Raw genomic sequence first — 26134 nt, 5'->3', positions numbered from 1 at the left:
AGACAGATTTCTACAGCAAGTTCTAAACTACCGAGCAACTTGAATTTACACTTTTAGAAAGCTTTCAGAATCTGCAAATTCATATATGACGATGTTTGAAAACAGATGATAACGAAACAGGAAAAGTAGCTATGGCTTAATGTTCTCATTGGCTTTCAAGTGTTAAACTGGAGAAACATAAAACTAAGTCAATTTTGACATTACAAAATCGGGGTTCTCCTGCTGAAATCGGGACCACCCGTAGAACGGAAATCTTAGTATTTTCTTTTACACCTCGTAGCAGGTTGAAAGTGAAATCGCTGTCATTGTTTTGGAGAAATTGTATCAACAGCAACAATATACACACATTTACCACAGATCGTTGGTAAGTGTAATCAAGATGTTTGTTTACGTGAATGAAAGGAGCATTATTTATTTTGCTTTACTGATAATCTGGGGCGCCGCAGACAGCAAAGCAGCAAGAGGAGTCTAGAACAGCTGCAGGCGCCTGAACAGAAGAAGTGGAGGGGATAAAGAGAGAGAGGCGAAGGAGGGGGAGGGAGGATAGGAGGGAGCAAGGAGGCGGTATGGGCGAGGCGCGGCGTTCGGTTGGCGGCGGCAGTAGCTGAGTGTCAAGTCTCTGCTGTACTCTCCTCCCCCACCTCCTCCTCCCAAGGGCGGCCTCACACAGTTCCTCTTACCAATCTCTCAGGTCCTAGCCTCTTCCCGTCAGAGGCGGCCCGTCTCTACAGCAACCACCATCCGAAGGCCCAGAAGCCGCGGCCCCTAGTACGAAGGAAGCCGGGCCGGGCAGAGGCGTTCCGGCCGGGCGGACATACACACGAATGCCCCTTTGGGTGGAGAACCTGTTCCCTTCTGGGGTACCCAGCTTCCCCAGAGCCCAATAGCTGGCGGCTGCACCTGCAGAGAGGTATGTCTAGCATTTTCTATTCCATAGGATCCTCTTATTTCTGGCATTCTCCGCTATATGTATAAAACTTACCTTTGAACGCATGAAACTTACCAAAGGGCTGCTGCAATGTCAGATAGCGAGCGCTTGTGATATACCAACAATCCGCTAGAAGGAAGAATTCCAGTTTCGAAAAACCTGAATTTTTCATATTATTTGCCCCTCCCTAAAAGTATATTCTCGCCAATTGCATTCTGTAGGGTGTTAGAACATGTGCCACAGTGTTATTCTTTAGAAATGATTAAATTCTGGCGGTATAGGAGGCATGTGAGACTTTCTGTAATTATTTTTTGCATACTTGTTTTAACATATGATGTGCAAACATGCTCCTGTTGCCATGTGGACATAGGAGATAGGAACCGGTTTGTAGCGATGTAGTCCAGAATCACCCCACTTTATATCTACATTGGTTTAGAAAGACATGCTTAACCAGAACTTGTTTTTTAACAGCTTTCTCGCATTTAGAAAGTCATTCTGTACGGAGCATTATGAATAATGAGCTGCATAATTTTCCTCTTTCAATCGTTTTGCTAGTGCCCAATTTTGCCTCTGTATAGGCTGTTTTAAAGAGCTATCAATTTTGCCAGGTAAGAGAACTGAAACTCAAAAGATTTTTTGATTTTGCCCAGGATCATAAAAATCTAGATCGAGTAGTTGAGTAAGCTAGGAATCTGGACCAAGGTCTCGTGAGGTTATAGGTACTATTGCACTCATTAGACAACATATTTTGGCACGCCGTGTGTTGAATATTGAGCCTAGGACTGCTTTCAACGGGGGAATTGTCAGCCTTTCCTGCTTTGCCAGTTTTAAAATTCATGGTTAAATTAATAAATAGTGACTACTGATTTTCCTCATACTTTGTCTTGGCTTAGAGTGGCATTGCTTGGATTAGAACAGGTGACTGGCTAACAACCAAAGGCTTCATTGTGAGTTGTTGGTTAAAAGGGACGATTGTACCCAGGGCCCCTGGAATTATGCAGCAGCAAAAGGCAAACTGTGTCGCATAATGCACTAGATTTTTTGATAGTATTAATTATTTTGTAATTTTTACACGTGATGATGTCTGGGCAAAGAGTTCACCTCAGTACGAGTATAACAGCAACATGCAGAAATAAGCAACTGAAAGATGACCAGTTGACCATTGTGAAGGGCCTTTCATTGTATGCAGATATGTTGCCACGTTTTTAGTAACTTTTGATCCGTTTTAGCTAAAAGCATCTTTTTTGTTAACATCTAAAGATTATGCAGCAGATGACTGACTGTGCCAAAAGTAGCAAATCCATAATTATGCAAAAAAGCTAGGGAGGCAGAATTGCAAAATTCTGGTGGACCTGATTCACTTGGTATTACAGATGCCAGGGCTCTCGGGAATAGAGATTGCTCGTGTTACCAGCAGGATTACACGCTGATCCCCTATAGTGGAGAACAGCATCCATCCGTGCAAACACACTGATATCAGAATGCAAAATCCTTATTCCATTCCTTTTACTGGGGACAAATCTATTAGGTATGACCTGGAAGATGTGTCCCCGTGACACATGATACTGTTGTTACCAGCTACATGGGGAATAGTAGTTCAAAAAGTAGGGGATGTTGGCGAGGAGTAACTTCCATACGAGACTGGTGGCATTTTTTAAGAGGTGACATTAAGTGACGGTTATATCAGAAACAAGCATTTACAATGCAATGGTTTCGCCTTTGGAAAAGTTAGAGCTATTGGCATTGTAAATGACAAAATGTGTATTTATGTGTTGGTTTTGAAAACAGATAAATAAATGGCATTGTCATTTACATTGCCATTAGCTTAATCTCTGCAGTCACTCTGCAGTCCCTAGCACTCCCTAGCACTCTGCAGTCACTCTGCACTCCCTAGCACTCTGCACCCCCTAGCACTCTGCAGTCACTCTGCACTCCCTAGCACTCTGCAGTCACTCTGCACTCCCTAGCACTCTGCAGTCACTCTGCACTCCCTAGCACTCTGCACTCCCTTGCACTCCCTAGTCACTCTGCACTCCCTAGTCACTCTGCACTCCCTAGTCACTCTGCACTCCCTAGTCACTCTGCACTCCCTAGTCACTCTGCACTCCCTAGTCACTCTGCACTCCCTAGTCACTCTGCACTCCCTAGTCACTCTGCACTCCCTAGTCACTCTGCACTCCCTAGTCACTCTGCACTCACCACTCTGCACTCACCACTCTGCACTCACCACTCTGCACTCACCACTCTGCACTCACCACTCTGCACATTAACCAGTTCCAGTATGAAACCAAGGCATTAATTGTGATCATTAATCCATCACAGGGAATCAACATTGCATGGTATTTCAAGGAAACTGTAAAAGTACACTAACGAAAAGCCAGCAGCAGCAGTGGGTAGGTACAGTAATATTCTTTTAATAATAGAACGCCCACACCCCTAAAACTATAGTGGGTGGAAAGGAACAGGGCCCAGGAGAGGCAAACAGAAACAAGTGTTTAGGCAGATCTATTGGGTTTGCCAATATTTTTAAGCTTTCCTGTAGAGAAGTTAAGTATTGAAATGATTAATAAGCTGTCACTTAATTCCAAGGTTTCTTTGGCGACAGGAGAAATAATGTAACTGCTTCGCAGGGATACATGGCTGTAGAAACAACACACAATTAAGGAAATGTATACATAATTGGCAACAATAAACGGATCTGATAAGTACATATATCATATGTGCCTCCCTGGCCAGAAAATATAACAAATGTGCTTCCTTTAGTAAGCAGTGCACATTGGAATATAAATGCACACATCAATCGTGCACCAATGTAATTGTTAAAGAAAGCTGAGCTGCCTTGAAAGCGCGTTGGGATGCCCAACCAGAAGGAACCGCTGCGAAGGAGTTGTGGACAAACCCTGGCAAGAAACTGTGGGGAAAAGGCTGCACAGTCCATTTCAGTCCGATAATATTAATAAAACGCCCTGAGAGAAAAATTGCACAAATCGTACCTCAATGTATACAATGATCAACATACATAATTGTGCTTGTCGGTTAAGCCTTACAGTTCTAAGCACACTTATAACAGATGGTATTAAAACATCAAGTGCGAGGAGGAAACTATCAAGAGTTGGCAGGGATACACTAAAAGCGCATGCTGCGAGGGTAAACATGTATTGTAAGCACAGCAAAGGGATACAGATTGCAGGGATTGTGATAAGTGGGGTCGAACAGAACATATGGTCACCTGCCATCCGCACTCCAGTGCCAATATGCTCCTGGGCCTGCCTGGTATCAGTGAGGAGCCAGGCCTCTCCCATGGGGCCTCTGCAGCTAGTTTGGTCAGACTCCTGCTAACCACATTTACACATAAAAGCCAGTAGATCTCTGGGACAGAGGAGGTTGGTGGGGGTGGTCGGGGGGCTCTTCATCACAGATCTCTACTCATCACAAGCTGTTATCTTTAAAATGCCTATAAAGTTGGCCAAAACAAATAGAATGAGTATATAATACTGCAGGAAAACGGGACAACTAGTCACGCATTTCGTAATTAAATCAAACTCCTTTTGAGTGACTCTGGGTAGTATCTACAGTCATTCACAAACTGTTCCTTTCTAAAAAAAAAAACATGGCATGATTATTATATAGCATGCAATCAAAGCAGTGCATGTAAAACTAATCTCTGGACATTATCTCAAAGGGCAATGCTTAGAGAAGCTTGAACACCTAACGGAAATTAGCCTGTGAAATAAGGGCTGTTTATAGGCAGAATGCCACAGTAATTAAATTACATGGAAGGATAAAACGCGAAGCAGACACACCAGGCATCTAACCCTGCCGGCAAGCTACACGTGTAACTGCGCTCTACCCACAAGATCTTTCACTAGCGTAGACAGACACCTGAAGCTGCAGTATTTTCAACCAGACTGAAATACCCACACGGCTGACCAGATAACAGAAGTGTGAGCATACAAGGCAGAGAGCCTTAAACACGCGTGTCACGGCATGCCAACAGTGAACGAGCTGCAGTGCACTGCCCTGCCCACAGGGGCTTCTGGCGCTGCCATCCCCCCTCCCACAGCAATACCAGCCCTGGAGTTGCATATGAAAGCAGCGCTTCTTTAAATACAAGTGGTCTTGTGTAACCGCCTGCTTTCCCTTGCGGTTCCGTCAGTGCAAGGAGTAAAAATGTGGCACGATGTGCCTAAAAATTAAACTGGTAACAGTAACATTCAATACAACAACTGACACCGTATGTAAAAATATATTGTAATTTTCTAACGCTAGGTAGCTTAAGTAACAAAAAATGGGGGTGGGAGATTTACGTCACAGAAATTGCATTCAATTTGCAAATCTGTCATTAACATACACAAAATATGAATTGCTCACACTATTTACATGAAGATATTTTGACGGTTCGCTTGGTGGTCATGTTGTTAAAACCCGTCTTCACTTCTCACGCCTCCGGAATACAGTCTTTGGGAGGCGATAGGTGCGTACATTGTGCTATGAGAAAGACTTCAGTGGCAGACACACCAGGCATCTAACCCTGCCTGCAAGCTACACGTGTAACTGCGCTCTACCCACAAGATCTTTCACTAGCGTAGACAGACACCTGAAGCTGCAGTATTTTCAACGACTAAAATACCCACACGGCTGACCAGATAACAGAAGTGTGAGCATACAAGGCAGAGAGCCTTAAACACGCGTGTCACGGCATGCCAACAGTGAACGAGCTGCAGTGCACTGCCCTCCCCACAGGGGCTTCTGGCGCTGCCATCCCCCCTCGCACAGCAATACCAGCCCTGGAGTTGCATATGAAAGCAGCGCTTCTTTAAATACAAGTGGTCTTGTGTAACCGCCTGCTTTCCCTTGCGGTTCCGTCAGTGCAAGGAGTAACTGGGCTGCATTTATTTATTTAAATACACAATTACCAATCGGAAATCGGGATTAATTGCAAGGATCTTACAAGAGCTTGCCCGGGACGCCCACTGCTGCCGCTGCACTCAGGCGGGCTCTGCTGCTCCTACCGCTTTCTCTGTGGGGGGTTTTTAGCGGCTCCACGCAGCTCCTCGCCGGTGCTTTGTTGTTTTTTTTGAGGCGAGGGGAGCCGCCGGTGAAGTTTTGTGCGCTCGAGGCTTCTCGCGCAGGGTCTGCTCACCAGCGGAGGAGGAGTTAGATCGCCATCTTCCTCTCACTTCCCTCTCCTGATTCAGCAACCCCGCCCACCGTCAGGCACGGGCGCCGGCTCCTCTCTCTCTAAGGAAATGTTATGTGATGTGTTTCCTATCCCCGCTAAAAACGCACAAACCCCTACAGCTGATCACTTTTACACAGAACGGCGAGTTTCTAGTGGAGGGGGGCGGGAGAGTACACGAACGGCGGGAGGGGGGCGGGAGGGGGGCGGGAGAGGACGAGGGGGGCGGGAGAGGACGAGGGGGGCGGGAGAGTACACGAACGGCGGGAGGGGGGCGGGAGAGGACGAGGGAGGCGGGAGAGGGGCAGCTAGGAACAAATAAGGAGACCCGTCCCGAGCAGCAAGGGAGGTGCCGGCAATGCCGGAACAGACTCGGGGGCGTTCCCGGCGTCGCGTGACGTCGGCAAAAGCCAAAGAATCTCGGGAACGCCCCCGTGTCTGGTCCGGCATTGATGGACAGGCCCCTCGTCCAATGGCTAGGCTCCATTTATGGAGCTAGCCAATGGGACGGGGGGCGTGTTCCATAGTGCCTTACTGTACTCAATAGATTTCTCTGGAGGAGGAGCCTAACGGCTCCGCCCCCCAGCGAAACCTAAAAAGTAATCTATTAAAAGTCAGCAGTGGAAGGTATAAATGCCAGCCTATCAGAGAGATGATAAATATACTAGGCTCCAGGGGAGGAACACACGCACACGATTGACAAACTACAACATGGAAGGAAGTCCATTGAATAAGAAGCCAGCAAACGAGTGACAATGGCAAGCTATAGGTAGGCTATTAACCAGACTGGTGGCTGCTGGCTTTGCTCTTGGCAAGCCCACAATGGGTCTTTCCCCAACCAGACAGCACTTTTTTGTTCTGCGGTTGCAGGCTGAATAGAGATGCTACACCGCTGTTCGAATATGTTGCATAAAGTTGATACTAAAGAGCTTATCCAGGGTGACTTACTGGATGGGGAAATAGCAAGTTAGAGAGTACACTTTACCGAAAAGGCCTCCTATCACTGACATAGTGACTGACACCCAGCCCGTCTAGGCCTGGGCAGACAGACAGGCTTGCCTTTAATTGCAGCCAGGGCATACACTGTTCAGATGCATAGTGGGCACAAATAAATATCAATCCTGGATACCATGCATGCTCAGAGCGGAGCGCCGAAGTATAAAGACTAGCAGACTGCCCGCCTAATAAAAAGTGCCATGCAAGAACAGGAACCTGCTGTTACCACACCCACACAGGATCTAAATAAAAAATAATCATTAAGGCCCCAGGTAAAACAGTAAACACAGCCCCGTGGTATAAGGTCCTCTTACAGTACCCACAAATCCTGATAAAAAGTAAAAAAATAAATTTCGACAAAGCAAGGATTCACATTTAGGTACTGATGCACCCTTATCTTCCACCCCCAGCAGGCATGGTTTATAAACTCAAAAATAGCAATATAGATAATAGGCCAAATAACATGGTATATTGCATCACTGAGGATATTCCTAATCTTTCAACAACTTGCAAAATAGATGATATGCCTTAGGTTCTTCAATGCTCAAAAGCAGTTAGTGGGCTTGTACTAAGATAGAAATGAAGTGGAACATCACCATGTACACAAAACAGTGTCAAGAAAAAGCACTGAAAGCCATGGGCATGATCATGGAGAACACATCCACCAATTTTACACATCAAGTCCAAAATCTCACTCGTGTAAACGAGACAATTGATTTAAATCTCGGGCTCAATCATTAAAGTCACTATTATCAAATCTCACAGACACTACCACTCCCTCTCATTCACTTTCGTATTCATACTTTGATGTGGGATGGGAGTTAAGATTTTTGTTTGTAGCTTAACTGGGGAATGTCTTGTCTTTTTAGGTATACTGTCTAACCAGCAGCCAGGTCCTACTCCTAGCCAGCTACGTTTCCAAACAGTCCACTCCGCATTGGACTGCGAGGCCATGCACAGTGGGTGTTGACCGCAGATCCTGGCATTTGGCCAAACCCAACTCCCAAACCATCTCCATCATGCTTTTCTAACCATTTTATATGAAAACCAGGATAAGAACCTCCATGTCATTATGTCACCTTGGGCCACATGTATCAACCAAATTTGCGGTCGCAAAAAGGCCGATTCACAGAATCGGCCCGCTTGTGAACACAAACAAGCATTGGTATAGCCAACAGGCCTCGCCTTTGGGACCTTTTAAAGGTTTAGCCATGCAGCACATACATACACAGGAGGAAGGACACTGAAAAGAAGCCATGCAAATATATGGAGAAAAAAAAGAACACATACATAGGCATATCTAAATGCAAAGACCAACAGACCTGCAGCCAACAACACTAACTTGCCACCTAATATGAAGGGACTTTGTGGTGCGCTCGCAGCAGGCTCAAAGCTAACACCCAGCACTGTTAGCGTGCTCTAGAGCTTCAATTATAGCAGTGAGTCGCACAGTTTAGAGACCAAGAACAGGTTGCCACTTTACCATAACCAGAGGGCTGGTGATCATCTGTAAAGCAGCTCCGGACAACACAAACACATGTGCAGACACATCTGAAGTACCTGTAACAATGTAATGCTATAGAGACAGAAGTCCGTCCTGCGGTGCAGCCCAGGAGCAAGCCATGGGCTGAGCCAAGCTGAGGGCTGTCCCACGGGCGACTAGAGGGAAGGGGTCACCTTAGAAGCCACAAGCACCAGCCTTTTAACGAGTGGAGTCGGAGAGCTGTGGGCCAACCCATCCACCTGAGGGCCCAGGCCATCACTGGAAGCAGAGTTGAGTGAGGGTGGAGCTGCAGACGAAGAGAAACTGACGCTTTGATTCCTTATTCCCCCCCCCCCCCCACCACCACCGCACACACACACACACACACAAACACACAGAAACACACAGAATGCTCTGCAGCCTTTCAAGACGCTGTGTTGTTATCAGATTAAACGGCAATGACTGGGAAGAGCTACCGTAAACACAATTAGATTTATATTTCGGCGCAATTTTGAATGTGGCCCGAAAAAAACATCAACCGACGTGCATATTACTTAAAAGAAACAAACCTTATGAACGGGGCAAAACAAGCAGTGACTGGGGAAGGAAGGGGAGGAGGGATGGGTGAAGCAAGGGCATGGGGATGTAAACACTATCGGGAAAGCTAAATGGGATGGAGCAGCCACTGTGGTATTTGACTGCACTTAAAACCCCTGAAATTGTTTGGGTGAAAGTACGCGTGTTTCAACCCCGAGCCAACAGAGTGCAAGACGGACCACACACACTACGGCTTGTGTGTTCGGGTCAGTTTGGGCATTATGTGCCCCCAGCCCTCGCGGAGTTATTCGGAGAATTAAATTCAGCATTGGGCACGAGGTGGTGTAGGGACGGCGAGCAGGTGCAAAAAAAAACAAGCTGTGCCAGGAGCGCCGCGGCCAGTGTCCCTTTCCCAGCAGGTGCCCTGCACAGGCTGCACGTACCTTCCCTCATCCCCCGGGTCTGCAGGCTCAGGCTCCCGCCCGCCCTCGGCAAGGCGCACCGCAAGACTCGCAAAAGCATCGCAGCCGCCATGCTGCTGCTGCTGACATTGACCCGTCTGACAACCGCGCTTCCGCTTCCGCTTCCGGGTAACTGAGCCGGGAGAGTCACGACACAAACGATGGACTGCTGTGCAGGACAGGAGCTACAGAAAAATGGGATGACCGGAGGTAGGGTGACCAGATTCTCAAAGCAGGATCCTACGCCCACATCCTACGGGGGGGGGGGGGGGGGCGGGAGAGGACGAGGGGGGCGGGAAAGGTCACGGACGTCGGGAGGGGGGCGGGAGAGGACGAGGGAGGCGGGAGAGGGGCAGCTAGGAACAAATAAGGAGACCCGAGCAGCAAGGGAGGTGCCGGCAATGCCGGAACAGACTCGGGGGCGTTCCCGGCGTCCCGTGACGTCGGCAAAAGCCAAAGAATCTCGGGAACGCCCCCGTGTCTGGTCCGGCATTGACGGACAGGCCCCTAGTCCAATGGCTAGGCTCCATTTATGGAGCTAGCCAATTAAACAGAGGGAGGGACTAAGAGTACACACTAAGAAACATAAGATTTCTCTGGAGGAGGAGCCTAACGGCTCCGCCCCCCAGCGAAACCTAAAAAGGGATTTGTGTGTTCTTAAAGTCATAAATAAACTTCACATCCCGAACATTCATTTTATCCAGTACCTAAAGTGTATCCGTGTTTACAGCTAACAAAATGCTTGAGGTATACACAACACTCTCTTTGATTTGACGTATATTTGACAGTAGCTTTGACCCATCTCAAAAGTTAGCAAGTATTCCCTGTTGCAGTTCAGTTTTAAAAATTGCTTTTAGCAGAGCAAAATAAGCATCGGCTTTTGCGGTTTCCTAAAATCTTTTTTCTGCACTTGTTGATCTGCATGCAATTTAGCTGATTGGCAGCCCAATAAAAAGCATCACATGCACTTAGAGTGAGTTCAAAATAAGTAATTCCTCACGCTTTGCTTTGCAGAACAATCGCCTGTGCCTCCCTCGCTTTGAACCAGAAGGAAACCGGTTTGATGTGCTGCATGATAATTATATTCCACAAATCACGCCCTCTACTTTCTTTACAGATGAGATTGGTAGCTTGTTCTAATGTGCTTTCTCAGTCTCACTTGGAAAGCTGTTCAAAGGATTGACAGCCTTACTTTCAATTAGTCCCAAGTTATACCATTTAGTTAAGTATTCATTTTCAGAATGATTTCTACGCTCATATTAATAGTATTAATGTAGATAAAAGCGTAGTAGTTAAGGTTGGTCAGCTCCCCTAACTGATCAGTCTTATTCATGGGATCACTTTATCAACTGTGTAATGTGATTGTACTGCTAGGAGGCACACTGACACCCCAATCTCCTCATTTAACACCTCATCTGAAGCACTCGGGACACGTGCACACATTGCACATTGGAATATTGGACTAAACAGTTTAATCAAGGCTCTCTCAAGCATACTGCAATATCAGTAAGTCGTGGATCTAGAACCTCATTCTGAGTCCTGAAAGTAGGTTAACTTGACCCTGATATATTTGTTACTTTGATTAAAAAAAAAAAAAAAAAAAGGGAGGGAGCAGGATCACCTTGCATCACAAAAACATAAATCCTGGAACAAAAACCCTGTGTCAAAAATAGAAAATATAATAAGTCTGATAAGAGGTCCTTAGGCAGAAAGTAGTACATTGAAATATTCTAATTAACCAGCGTCGAAGGGCATTAGAAAGCTTTGGAAAAGGGATAGACAAACCATCCATTCACGATAAAGTATGTAGGAAAGTTTAGTAAACACCTTCGGGGACCACCACCAAAACGTCCCATCATAGTTGGATCCTAGGCTGTGGTGTGCGGTAGGATGTGCTTGTTTTCCTAAATATTACAACCTACTACTAATCGTAACTTGTGAACGAGGTTTGTCTCTTTAACACTATCTGTTCCAGTTGTATAGGTGTCACAAGGATGTTTAAGTGTGAATATAGAACAAGGAATAGAATGTCTCAGCATGCTAATGAGTGTTGTAATAGCAGTTGTCAGCATCAATTAAAACCATGTAAAAAATGTAAAGGCTCTGATGACAGTCAAAAAGTTGCACTCCTGTGACAGAGGTCAGTGCAGATACATCAGGACTTCAAACAATATGTTGACTATAAAAGGCCTGAATGTTATGTACTCACTGCCTCCTAGTGAGTCTTGTTACCTATATTTGAGGTAGGGATGCCTTTATTCCAGGATATTTGTAAATATGCAGGGATGTTGATGCTTTTTAAAACAAATATACTACAGGGCTCTACTTGGCTTGTAAAGAAATCCACTTACTCCACCTACTGTCAAATCTATTTGGTCGGCCAGCGCAGATGGACTGCTAGTCTGCTGTATCCTCCAAAGTAGCCTTGCTCTCCTCAACACTTATTTTCTACCCTTCAGTTTGCTTCCATGTTCTGTTACAGTTGCCATTTATTTCACACTGCTCTTTTACCATATGTGCTAGATTTCTCTAATCATAGATCTATACCCCTTCCCCTGACTTCTCATATGGTCAATCTCTTCTTTCTTCTATACATTCACAATGGAGGTTTCATCCTTTCCCACACTCCACTCTGCAAGATCCATGCCTCCTTTTCTACTTTTATTCTGAGTGTTCGTGCTTGCCTCATTCTCCTTCTACTGCAGGTTTTATGCCCCTACTCCCACACAATGATTCCCTTGCCCCTTGTCCATTGCACCTTCTCCAATGTCATTTCAGGCTCTTTCGCCTTTCATCTCTGTAAGAAATTAGGTTATTGGTTGAGGGGGGTGAAAGCCCCATTCAGGCAATAGCACGATCCTTCTCTGTGAACAACAAAAGTCGTTAAATTAACCTGTGCTTAAGCCTTTGGTAGCTTTGCACAAAAACAGTCAGGCTTAACTTCAAGGCAATGTGCAAGTATTTATGCAGCACTCAAACTGAAATAAAGTGAAGACCCATCATAGGAAAAAATCCCAAACCAATTTAGAAAAATTGAGTACATTTTAATTTAAAAATAATACCAAAACAACAAAAATCCAATTAGTACCGGAGATTTTGAATTTCAAAGTTTTAGATATGTTTAGCGCTTATAAGCACAAAGCTCCACTCATGGTCATCTGGACATGCTAGACTGGGAAAAAGTCACAAGTTCAGGCCAACCACGATTGACTACAGGCAGTACACAGGGAACAGGTTAGTCCTGCTGAAAAAGTTACGTTCTCAAAGTCTGAAACAAAGTGTTCTGTTCACAGTGAATGAGGCCATGAGGAACATAGAGAGCATCGCAGATGGTTGTCGATGATATGCGTAGAGCAGGCAGGGTTGTGTGGGCTGTTGTTGATGTAGCACGAAGTGCAGGTCTCTCTCTGCCGGGCATCGCTGGCAGTCAATGTAGCGCTAAGAATCAATGTACAAGAGCTACGTGTTGGTTGTTGCAGGTGACAGAGTATCAGTGTGAACAGACCCATTGACACTTGCGAAGAGCCCAAAACTTCCGAATTTCTCCTTTTTCTTGAAGGGAAGTGCACTCTGATGGCAGTCAAGGATCCGGGACCTCAGTAGGCACCTCTTGGGGATCAGGGACTTAATTTAGCTAAGGTCGTTAGAGCTCCAGCAGGTCCAGTTGCAGGTTCAGGCAGGTCCAGTTGGAGCAGGTTAGCTAGCAAGTTGCACGGAGGCCTCTTGAGCTTGTTGTGCCCATGTATCTCTGAACAGAAGGTCCGTCAACTGACCCGTGGAATGTCAAGGGTTAGCCTGGGATGAATGGAGCAGATCCTATCTTCCTTCTCACTGTGCTATGCAGACATCAAGCATCAGGGTAGTCCCCTGGGAAGCAAGGCAGGCTTCAAGCAGCACAACAGTTTTCTGAGGAACAAGGCAGTCCTTCTTCTGTAATGTCCACAGGTCCAGGAGTGTACTGAAGAGGTGCTTTGAAGGTCCAATATTTACTCCGGTGCCAGCTTTTGTAGTGGAGGGATTCCCTATTCTACCCCCACATCTGGTTCTGGAAAGTTCTTCCCTTCCCCTGGCAAGGGTCCAAGAAGTGACAAAAGGCTGATTTTGGGATCTTTTGTGTGTGCTGGAGGCAAGCCCTTTGAAGTGTAATTGGGGCAAGTCGTAGCTCCACCCCCAGCCATCAGGGCAGGATGTCTCATCCTCTACACACCTAAGCCCCTTTTGTGTTACTGTCTGACAGGAATACACACACACCAACATCATTCATAGCCACGTGTCTCAGGCTACTAGCAGAAGGCACAACTGGGTATAACAAGAAAATGTTTACTTCCTAAACGGGGTATTTTCAAAACTGTGACTAAAAATGACACTTTACCATTAAAGAGGATTATACATTACAATTTTTTTGAGTGCAAACAGCATATTTCTACCTTCTCCCATTCTAAACTTAGCAATTATTAAATTTAAGAAGGGAACCCAGTGTTGGTCAATTTTGAGAGAGAGAGATACTTTACAGTAGTGACAAATTATGTTAGGAGTTTCTAACTACCAGGACATGTAAAACCTAAACCCACATGTCCTGCTATTTAAATACCAACAACTCTGCCCAATGGGATTTCAAGGCCTACATTAGGTGTGAGTTATAAGTATTCGAAAGGAAGATTTAGGCTCGGTAAACAGGTATTTTGCCAGGTTGAAATGGCAATTTAAAATTGCACTGCAGGCTGCAGTGGCAGGACTGAGACATGTTTTAAAAAGGCTTCTTTAGTTATTGAAACAATGAGTGCTGCTGGTCACTTGTGGCATTTAATTTACATGCCTTAGGTTCATGTAGTACCATTTACTAGGAACGTACAAATACATTAAATGTGCCAATCAAGTACAGGCTAATTTTACTATGTTTTAGGGAGCAATCTCAAGCACTTTAGCACTAGTTAGTAGTGTTAAATTGCACAGAGACCTAAAAGCCAATACAAACCGTTCCTGCAAAGGAAGGGAATGAAGGCAACACATTCGAGGTGATTCTATAGAGAGGGCCAGATTCAATAATCTCCAATCTCGTACCTTGACTACAAAACACTCTTTTGCACTCTTCTGAGATGCTCCAAATCCCTTGCCAACCCCTCTCAACACATTCTACATGTGCTTTTCCCTCTTTAGGTGGAGGCGATTAGACCGTGTCGGTTGCGAGGCATGTTGTGCCTTACCATGAACATAGAGTGGCTTGAGCCTGCCCATTGCTTACCAATGGTTGACTTTCCTTGTCACTCTCATTTGCCTGATTCTTATTTTGTCCTAGCTTGTCAATCTTGGGTCTTCCTCTCCCATGGAGCACTGCCTCTGCACCATGTGTGTTTCCATGGTGTCGGTGATTGATGTCAATAGAACAATTTTTTTTCATTTTGTGTAAGCACTTACAGAAAGTGCATGCGTTATTGGGCCATCTACCTTGTGTACTTCTTTCCTTCCTCATTCTGCTGCCCATCACTGTGTGCTTGTCCATGCCCCCTGTCTGTTGCATTCGCCTGTGTGCTTCTCCATGTTGTATCCGCACCATACCCTCTGTGTGTTGCATCTGTGTCCTCCTGCTACCCTCCAACATTGCTTCCCTCCGGTTGCTTTCACTCCCACCCTTCACCCACCTTTAAAAAATGTAAAGAACGTTTCAGCACATCTTGTCTTGTTTTTTAGTTACCCATCCAAAGTCGTTAACTAAAAGGAGAGGAAAAAAAGCCGCTGCATCGTTTTGTAGGCACATGCATGCATAATGCGTGCACCTACAAAATGACCTGTGGGCGCATACAAGTTTGTATTTTTGTTTGTTTTACCTTAGCCATACTGCACAGCATCAGTAAAGCTGTGCAGCGCGGCTAAAAAAAATTGGTAAAGCCAATAGGTCCCAAAGGCGAGAACCGGTTGGCTTTGCCCATGTTTGTTTGAGATGTGCTTTACTACAAGGACTGTCTCCTGTTTCTTGTTTTCTGTCCGGCAAACAACTCCCCAGTAACTCAAGCGAGGAACCACGCTGGTTCAGACAAAACATGAAGACTTAATAATTAAACTGATGCAGAGATATAACTCAAAGCAGTAAACAAAGAAATATGTGTCGGTAAAGTATACTGAGCCTTATGCTATGGGTGCCACATTATTGGTAATTGGCAAAAACAAAATGCAAGTAGGGTGTTACATGGCGAAACATCATGGGGAAGAGAATGTGGTGGCGGAAAAGACTGGGTGAGGTGAAAGCACATTGAGCTCGGGGTAGGTTGTAATTGGGTTGTCGTGAACAGCAGAAGAAAATGGCAAGTGGAATTTATGGGCTTGAAGGATGGAGCCGACTTTGATCACATAAGACAGCGCTGGGCTCGGCAGGAATGAGAGTATTTATTTCAGCAGTATACTGGCAAAATGAAAGTGCAATGGTGGGAAGCAGGGTTCATACTAGGGATAAGAGGTAAAAGGTTGTCAAGAGAAATGAAAAAACACCCATAGATCTTGCGGTGCAGGTTATAGAAGCATAGGAGGTTAGAAGAAAAGCAGGCATCTGGAATATGGCACGAAGGGGTAGGCCTGAGGATCAGAAACTGAGTAGAAATAGGAAGAGACTGACAAAATACAGCGTTATCTTTCCACTGCCATTTGGTGTGACCTTGAAATTGTGAGCTTAAATTGTAGTGTAGTTCCTATATTCCCAATAGGCTCTGCACATTGGAATAACATAAACGATAGCTTAGACGTAGGACTGAAGTCGACTAGGTCTCTATTGAATATGTTAGACTTAATTTGTGAATGCCAGCTAGCTCAGAGGTCACTAGAAACTTTCTCAAGTACACAAGAAGGGATTAGTTTCTGACAACCATATAACATGACGACTTTGTTCCCCAAGAATAAAGGAATATATCTCCATAGTCGTGGAAACAATAGATGGCTATTTCACTCAGTCAATCGTGCATGCTTAGTTTCACCAGAAGTGCAGAGAAATAGAGAGACTGGCGTTTTCAATAAAAAGGTTATTTATTGAGCAGTCTTCTTTCTCATGCAAGAAAAGTGAATTGCTACAATCGCAATACTTGTCATAAAGTAAAGTGCGAACAGTAAAAAGAGTATTATGAAATAATACTGTAAAAGCATTTATATGGTTTCTAAGCCACACAATACTTAAAATGGATAAAATACATATAATGATAAAAGATGACTAAACATACTCAACTGGTGATTCTAAGATACCCCTTCCCCAGTGTACCTAACCTAAGCCTAGTACATGGGAAGGAGTAAGTGAGATGTAGCTTGAGTTAAAATAGTTTCTGCCAAGAATCTATCCAATAATTCTCTAAGGGTCTAATCAGCTCCGTACCTTGTTTATAGAATGTAGGAGGTCTTGTATCTCTCTCTCAGGACTCGATCTCCCAGTAACCTGCAAGGGTAGCCGGGAAACACCGGAGCTGGATTTCTCGGCAAGAGAAAAGACAGCGTCAGCTGGTGGGTCGGCTTCCTTCGGCACTCCCTACAGCAGGGAGTCGGGCAAGTAGTTAGTCGATCTGCTCCAAACCACCGTCTGTTTTGCTAGGGCAGATGCTGCTATATTTATACCTGGAATGTGCCGAGTTTGACGTAAGGTTGGACATAATATGTCACTGAGAACTCTCAGTTCTAGAACTCCTTGAGTCCTAAAAGGACAAATCAATACAGAAGCAGGGGAAAGTCCCGGACTGCTGGAGGTTTGGTCTCTCCAAGAACTCGTTGTGATTTCTAGGAATCTGTGGAAGTAGCCATGCCGTATTTGGACTACAGTGGCTGTGTCTAAATATGGTTATGATTCTGATGCCTATATAAGGGTATGATGAGTTATACCTATATAAAAGCATGGATCTGGAAATTACAATAGAGCCCTAGATTAATCTACAACAAAATTGTAGGGCAGAAGGCTTTACCTGCCACCCTCCAGAGTATAGTAAGTGGGGAACTATTCAATTGAGCAATAGTTACATCTGTTATTTCCAGTGCTTTGAAACTGCAAGAGTGTGGCATGGAGCTCTTTTGAAAATAAGTTATTAGGATTACTAATCCTAAAGAACTCTAGTGAGGTAAGTGTGTAGCAGTACTGGGAAGAGAATGGTACAGTGAGTAAGCAAGGTACTGGCATTAGGCAAGGTTATGGAGATATAGACCGACTTGAGGAAAGCTTAGGGGAGGACAATAATTGGGAAAGGGGCAGTGCAGTGTCTAAGGCAGGTGCAGGGCCATCTCCTTGTATTTTGTCCACTATAATACTTCCGCCCGCAGCTCAGCAGTCCTGGGCCTGTGTGTTCTTGCTGGAAAAATGCACCCTGGTGGCGAGGCTATGCCAGTGCCAGGTCGGGATGTAATTGCGCTCACCTTGGGTTTAGGTAAGAGTCCCGAGTCCCAAAAGGCAATAACGTGGTGTTAATAGGATGTTTAGCTCTGTGGCCAGGCTAATATATCTGACAACTGTTTCCCAGACTGACAGAGCGTAGGACAGGCCCATACCATATGATAGAAATCATCAATCAGCATATTGCACCGTGGACATGCAACCTGGGCCATCTGGTACATGAGGTTTATGCATTTAGTGTGGGCACCCTGGCATTTCAGCAGCTCACCATGGGTGGGTTCGACCGCACGGGACCACTGGAGTCATGCCATTGCCATGCTTTCTGCAGCATGACGAAGAAGGTAGTTATCACATCCAACTTGATCTGGAGCGCAACCGGGCATAGTAGTGCATATTCGATCCCAACTTTTGCATCTCTTCTACGCCGCCAAGAAGGAGGCTGTTTGCCCAGGTACCTCTGTTGTAGAATCAGGGAAGATGGATATTCGAACGTTGTTCAACATAAAGGGCTCAGCATTTTGCACCTGAAGTAGTATGAAGTCAAGATCGTGATAGAGTAGGAGACGGGCAACCACAGGTTGAGGGGCGTAACTTGTGCATGAGGTCTTACAGCCTGTGAGCCCTTTGAAGAGCGTAGTGTTTAGAAAAGCCCTCTGGTGTCACCACATCCTGTAACCAGTCCTCCAGGTTGGTAATCATTGATTAGCCCCCAAATTGCTCTGGCAGGCCAATAATCATTAGGTTGTTTCTTAGGTCCCTGCCCTCTTTGTCCTCCATCTTGGCCTCCAGATGTTTGACCTGTTCTGTCAGGGAGTCTAATTCAGCTGTCGGAGTTTTGGATGCAGGGCCAGACGACCCGAGGCCGGTCTCTATCAGTCAAAGGTGGTAGACCATTTTGCAGTGATCATCACTGAGGGGCCCCATGTCTACCACCAAAGTATAAATTTACCCCTCAAGGGCATCTCGGGTGGACCCAAAGGCTGCTAGGATAGCATTCAGGTTGCCCCACGTAGGGAGAGGTGTACCCCTGGGGGATCACACAGAAAGCAGCATCTTCTATCTTCCACTGTGCCCTCCCAATGATAAGGTAAATAGAGGGGTGATCAATGCACTAGCTCAGCTGGTTCTCCTCCAGACTGACAATGACTAGTGAGTATTCAGTTCTTGGAGCATGGAGAGTCAAAAGAATCTTAACATGCGTTCACAGCACAGCTGGACTGGTATTAGTTCCAGTGGTCTTCGAAATGGAATATGTATTGTGGACAAGCAAAAATAGGACCAAAATGCCGCAAATGAGGAATAACCCGAATCGGATGCCCCCATGCATACTTGGAAAAAAGGGCATTTATAAAGACTGGTATTACTCAAAAGATTTTCTTGAAAGAGCTGACTAAGCCGGACCCAATAACTAAAAAAAAAAAGTGTGCAATGCCAGCGGTGTTGGGCGCGTTAAAGATTCAGTGCACATTACCGATATGTAATGGGAGGTTCGTGTTGAACAAGGACTGTATATCACTGGATGTCCTTGCAACCTGGATTTCAAACGTTTTTCAGGCAGAAGTTAATGCTACATCTTTTAGAAGCAATAGGGCTTTGAGTCGGCTTAGCTTGTTAATATCTGCCTTCAAAGTTGGAATTGAAAGCCATGGTGAACTATCAAAACCCCCTTGAGTGGAAGGGACGAGCACATCACAACAGCAGGTCACCATCTAGGAAACCGATAAAATATGTACCGGATTCCAGCCCTCATTCTGTTACATTCTCGGTCGCTTAACATTAGATAGCTTCCATTTGAAAGGACAGGAATGTAACCAAAGTATAATTGCATCACCCATAGAAACCCTAAATACATAAGGTATTCGCATTAATTCCGTAGGACTGAATTTATCATAGGGAACTTTATCCCAAATAATTGCATCAGTTACTGGAATAGCTGAAATGTTCACAAGGAACAAGTCTCTTTTTAGTTTGTGAAGTTGAATGAAGTGTCAATACCGCATTTATCAGGTCTCTGGCAGAATATTCTAGAAGATTATGGCAATTTATCAGCAAGAAGAAAACGGTCACAAATCCAAATACAGGAATAGGGAAAGCAAAAAAGTGTTACCCACACATATATCCAAGGAGGGACCAGATAAGTGTGTTTCAGCCATAAAAAGAAAGCACAGGTCTGCATAGGCGGAATATCTAAAATGGAAGAAGCGGCGTAAGAATCAGCTGAAAAATGATCTGTTTCCACATAGTAACCAGACACAGTTCGGCGAAAAACAGGAGCCACATGTAGAGTAAAAGAACTGGTAGGTTCCATTGGAGGTGTATCGGTATAAAGGACATCACATGCATTAGTAAGTACAATATACCCTTCAGCCTGTGGCTAGTACCTATAGTCGTATTAGGAATCATCTGAAGTTCATACCTTATACTCTAGCTGTTAAGGACTGCTTAAGTCACGGTTCATCATTTCCACACTAGAATTGCCCGTGGGCAGATATGGAAAATAATAATGCACATCTACACAGAGGGAAGCCATAGTTTATCTATACACTTTCACAGAGAAAGCAGGCCCTGGTCAGAGTGGAAAGCAGTACATGTATGTATCCCTATAAAGACTTGCATATCTTTAATAACAGTTCATGTGTCAGCTGAATGCGGTGGCCAGACCCAGAGGAACCTCGAACAAGAATCGGTTGCATCTAGGTTCAATTTAAACACGTTTCTGCAAAAAGAGTGTACCAAGCTGGCTATGTATATATTCTACCAAAGTAAAGTATGGTGTGCACAGAGTCCAGGGAGTCCCCAGAGGTCTAAATACACAAGAATGAAACAGCGAGCCAAAAAAATAACGCACCTCCCTCCTTATCACCACTTATTTTGCATAGAAAGCGTAAGCAGAAACGTTTTGTGCACTACCACTGCACCTGCTGTCTCAAGAGGTACGACCCCCATGGGTCAGAAAAGTTGAATAAAAGTATGTGAAGTGCACTGCAAAACCAGTGTTCACAAACATTGGTCCAATCTCGTGTTATATCATCCAAGGCAATCTTTATTTTTCTTATGAATAGAACAGAACAGCCAACGCATTTGAATTCACTACATCTGAACCTAGTCAGGGCTGCAAGACCTACAAATGCATATAGTATAAAATCACATAAATACCTAATGAAATTGCATAACGAGTAGAATCAACATATAAATAAGGTACAAATATATGCACGTAAGCACAGAGAACCCACAAGAGATCGAGTGACCAGATGAAATAAAAACCGACATACAAACACAGCGACCTGAAAGTAACATTGAAAAACCATTTTGTTAGTGCCCAATGGCATATGTTGATTTAGCAAGATTGAGGAGAGAAAGTCTATTAGGGCTAAGAAGGCCCCTAAGAGAGGATGCAATATTTTATCATAAACTTTTTTTAAAGAGGTCATAATTTAGCCTCCTGTGCTGGCTCAAGAGGCAAAAGTGGAAACCATATAGTAGACACTCCTAAGTGTGAGAAAGAGAGACTGCAGAAGCAGGTATATGTATTATTGCTGTGGCATTCCAGTGTGTGTAATAGACTTGGATTCATTGTATCCTCTTATTTTGAGGGCACATGTATTGTATCCTCCTTGATATTTAAAGAGGATGAGACACCTATGAATAATTATTTATAACATTATTTATAAAACTATATAATAAAAATATGAACTTTGTATATAATAATAGTCAATGATTACATTTCTAAGTATTGCGGTTACGCATTGGTGAAAGCATGATGAGTGTTGCCTCCGTGCCCAAGCGACTGGAAAGAAGAATTTGAAAGGAAATTTGAAGTGAAAGAGGCATATTTGAATGTGACCGAAATCTAGCCCCCACGTTTGCGATAGAGTGAGGCATGCACTTATTTTAGAAAATGTGCATGGATATGTAGCACCAGCAGAATAGAGCATGTTACTTGCAGGCCAGACCGAAATTATATTGGGGGATAGGAATGCATGTGACCATAAAAACAAAGAGCAAAATTAAAGATAAGAAACCTATTGTATTGCTATTCAAAAAAGCATGCATGTTATGAGCAGAGCGTAACACTCGGTGGGTGGAAAGATCCGGTGTTACCTCCAATAAAACGTACTAATAAGCCAGATGGTCAAAATGTGCACCTGAAAATCGAGTTTAAAAGAGGGGGTGGGGTATAAAATCCACCTCTCCTTACCCCGCCTGTGGGCGGTAGAACTTGCTTCCATATTGCGGCCATGATGGTGCAGTTCATTTGAACAAAATGAGATCCCTAGGTTCGGCGTGAATGGGTATAAATGTGTGCTTAGGACCTTAAAGACCAGTCTTACCTTAGTACTTGCTGTGCTTAAACTCACGGCTTCATTCGGTAAGTACTCTTCCTAATCGACTGGTTTACGAATATGTATGAGCATATTTTCACGTTCACGTTGTCCACGTCAGAGATCTTAAAGGAATATTGTCACAAATGAAGTGAGATAATGTAGCCTGGAACTATGGAGCGAAAATACGCTTAGTTCCGGTGGTCAAACATACACTATGTGTTTTAATAATGTGCGAAGAAGAAGCAAGCGATACGTAATTCACATAACCTGGATAAATAGCGTGATAAAAATAACTACCTTGATCAAGCCGGAACCAGAGTGGTCTAATCCTGCATAGAGATCCATTCAACCTAAGAACTGGATTTAAGAAATTGCTAGGCATTTGATTCAAAGGTACTATTTTTAATCCGTATCACTTTCAGAGCCCCAATCCGACTTCTCCAGAAAGTTTTATTTCCCATGAAACTGGTTTAAGTCTGCACACAGCCTTGCTAGGTAGGTACACAAAGGTGCACCCCAGTGGAACAAAAGAAGGGCCTGCAGATTAGTGCCAATCATCACAACAGGGCTCCAGTAAGTGGTAAAGACAAATGTTAATAAAGATAAGTACTGTTTAGTGCAAATGGACGCAAAAATACTTGTTGTTGATAATTTTCCCAGCAGATATATAAACTAATTGTAGTTACATGACAGATACATCATGAAGACCGCTTGAAGCAATCCAATCCAAAAATTCTTTATTTCGGCCTTTTAGGCCATAAAAGATATATATAAAACATTACATTACAAGAGATACATTTTATATTAAAACATTGTGTTAAAACATACTTTGAAGGGGTAGATAAAAACAAAAATCCACCCCAGTTGGTAATTAAAGATACATTGGCAATACAATTATGTAGAAGTTCCATCCTTTGGAAATCAGGCTTTTAATAATTTCCTCCTGATGTGCCACCTGGCCATTAGAAATTTTGCAACTGCAAATACTATATGAGGAGAAGTATTTGTTTTCAGTATTCTGTGTGAAATCACAAAGTTCCTTTCGCCCAAGTTCCTACATAGAGGCACTAGCCAGTGTTTCCTAGGTCTATTGTAGGCTCGGCAAAAGAACAGAACATGAATTTCCTCCTCATCATACTTGCTACAGCCGGGGCATGTTTTGTCTCCCCCCCCCCCCCCCCCCCCCTTCCCCAGCCCATTTACATGTAAAGGATTTAACCACATCCGCGCTAGTGGAATTCTCCTCCTGTGCTCAGATTTACAAAAGCCCATGCTTCATGACGAGCTGGGCTCGGCATCAGCGTGCGAGGAGGCTACGCCATGACGAGCCCAGCTCGTCATGAGCCTGGAAGGGGTTAATGGGCAAAGTGCTGAACCTCCATTGGATGAATAGTTTTCTTGCCAATATCGGGAAGATGATATCCATAAAACTTTCAAAGTAGTAAGAATTTTTGGAGTCCAAGAATCGTTCAGTTAAAATCCCATTATGGGGTGCAAGCACAAGGGAAGCAAGACTTCTCTCCTTATGTATCTCCACAAGTCTCTTCTGGGAAACCTTTTGGCAGCCTATCTCAGGGGCCTCCCAGAGCTCATGGAGACTCAACCGGAACAGTTCTTTCTTGACAAAAGCCAACCACGGAATTCTGTCACATTGGTTCAAGTTCATTACGTGGGTAAGATCTTGCCTGTAGTGTACAAGCTCAGTGGTGGTCCAGAGCCTGTGCCAGAATCTAAGTGGCTTTGATTCCAGATCCTCACCTATGGGTGTAAGACCCACGTCTAATCTTAAAGGAAGCAGGGGCGTGCCACGGGGAAGGGCCAGGAGGCGTCTCAGTAAGTTGTTTTCAACAGTCGCCATCGCTGTCCCTGCCTTGTGCCCCCATAGCTCACTACCATATGATGCAGCCGCTCTGCCGGGGCAATGGGTTTAAAAGTAGAAGTGTTCGTAACCTTCAGAATTGCCCCAGACAGTTGAGACAGCCTTATCCGAGATCTTGCTATTTGTGGTTCCCAGGATAAATTCTCGTGCAGGGTTACCCCCAAATACTGGAATGTTTTCACCCTCTCCAGACTTACAGAGCTCAGTAAAGGATTTGGTCTTGTCCTGGGTGAGGGGTTGAATATCATGAATTTGGTCTTCCCTGTATTGATCTCTAGACCATATTGTCTACAGAAGAGACCAAATCCATCCAGGATCCGCTGTATCCCCATCGGGGATTTGGAGAGCAGGAGGGTATCGTCGGCAAACATGATGGCCGGCACCCTCCTGCCTGCCAGAACTGGCGCGTCATTATCCCTTACATTACCAAGATGGGATATATCGTTATTAACATAGAGGCAAAACAGGGTTGGCGCCAAGACTCAACCCTGCCTTACCCCCCTAAGGACTGGGAACCTTTTTGACAATGCTCCACCCCTCCCACACCTGACCTGAGCAAAATTACCATCGTGGAGCCGAATTATGGCCTGTAGAAGGTGTGTAGGGACCCCCATCTCATTTAAAACCTCCCAAAGTTTCTTTCGGGGGACCAGGTCGAATGCTGACCTCAGGTCCACGAACACCATATACAACTACCCCCCCCCCCCATCCCCGACCTCGATCCTCACAGTTTTCCAATAGAGGAGTATGAGGCGGAAGATCTGGTCCATGGTGGACGTGTTTTTCCTGAAGCCAGCCTGAAGGGGGCTTAGAATATCATTGTCCTCCATCCAGTCCAGGAGATGGTCCAGTATGAGGCGGGAAAAGAGTTTTTGGGGCACATCTATAAGGCTGATCGGCCTGTAGTTGGCTGGGAGAAGACGACATCCCTTCTTGAAGATGGGTACTATCTCCGCCCCCAGCCAAGTACAGGGGATCTCCATGCCTCCTGCAATAGAATTGAAGAGAATAAGGAGATACGGGGCCCAGATCTCAGGATGGGACCTAAAGAGGTCGCCAGGCAATCTGTCGAGTCCCGGAGCTTTACCCAGCGTCAGTCTCTCTATTGCGCTGACCACCTCCCCAAGACTAAATTCCAATCCGTCGCCAGATTGGGATAAGACGGCAGCAGCCACATCATTGGTACCTTCGGCAATATCTTCATAGAGCTTACCAAAGTGGGCTTCCCACACAGAAGCTGCAATGTTGGGCTCCACTGCAGTTTTTGGTTCACCTGAGCCGATGTTTACCAAGGACCAGAATCTCCTAGAGTCCCTCGTTTCTAGGGCGAGAGAGAGATCCTGCCATCTGTCCCAGTCCCACTCTGACCTTGCCCGCGCCATTATATCTTTATATTCCCTCCTGAGCTCGGCGACCTTGCCCCTATCTGTACCTGTTTTTATTGCTATTATTAACTCAGACTTGGCCTTTTTACTGTTGGAGTTGTACCAGCTGGAGGTTCGAGTCTTTTGCTTACGCTGCACTACCTCCGGATAAAGGACCTCTCCCAAAGCGCCCACTAACTCTTTGTGGATTAGGGCTAATTTTTTATTAAAGTCTTGAAGTCTAGGTTGGTTAATTAGATTATCCAAGTCCTTTAGCTTAGGGAGAGCTAGCTCATACAATTTCCTGCTGCTTTCTTGCGAATTTGCCAGTTTCTCCCATTTTACCCTACGCCTGTTGGAGGTGAGAACCAGGTTACATGGGTCCTCCCTGGTCTCAGCGGGCTGCGGTCCAGCTGCGACTGCAGGATACACCAAGTCTAGTAAAAGTGCATTATGGTCGCTGTCCGTTCGTGCGACTACTTTAAAATCCTTGACCTTGGACCACAGGCTAATATCTACGAAAATGTAGTCCAGCCGCGATTCCTGGTCCTTCCTATTAAAAGTACATTGTGAGGGGGTGTCTGAAATTGTTCTCCCATTGCAAGCCCTTAGCGCAAAATTAAGTGTCAAAG

At 44.9% G+C, this 26134-nt stretch overlaps 1 protein-coding gene across 2 annotated transcripts in view; it reads left to right on the top strand.

The window, feature by feature from the left end:
• The first annotated feature begins 654 nt into the window (after positions 1 to 654).
• The window catches only part of ABCA5 (ATP binding cassette subfamily A member 5), a 1411043-nt gene continuing 1385563 nt past the window's right edge, over positions 655 to 26134 (top strand). The window contains exon 1 of one of the 2 annotated variants that reach the window (XM_086930971.1): positions 655 to 910. The gene's annotated coding sequence lies outside the window, so the exon portion shown is untranslated. The remainder of the gene's footprint in view (positions 911 to 26134) is intronic. The other variant, XM_086930972.1, reaches the window with a different exon arrangement.

Source organism: Lissotriton vulgaris, chromosome 7 (genome assembly GCF_964263255.1).
Source record: "Lissotriton vulgaris chromosome 7, aLisVul1.2, whole genome shotgun sequence".
Lineage (NCBI taxonomy): Eukaryota > Metazoa > Chordata > Amphibia > Caudata > Salamandridae > Lissotriton > Lissotriton vulgaris.
This window is presented reverse-complemented; position numbering and strand designations above follow the sequence as displayed.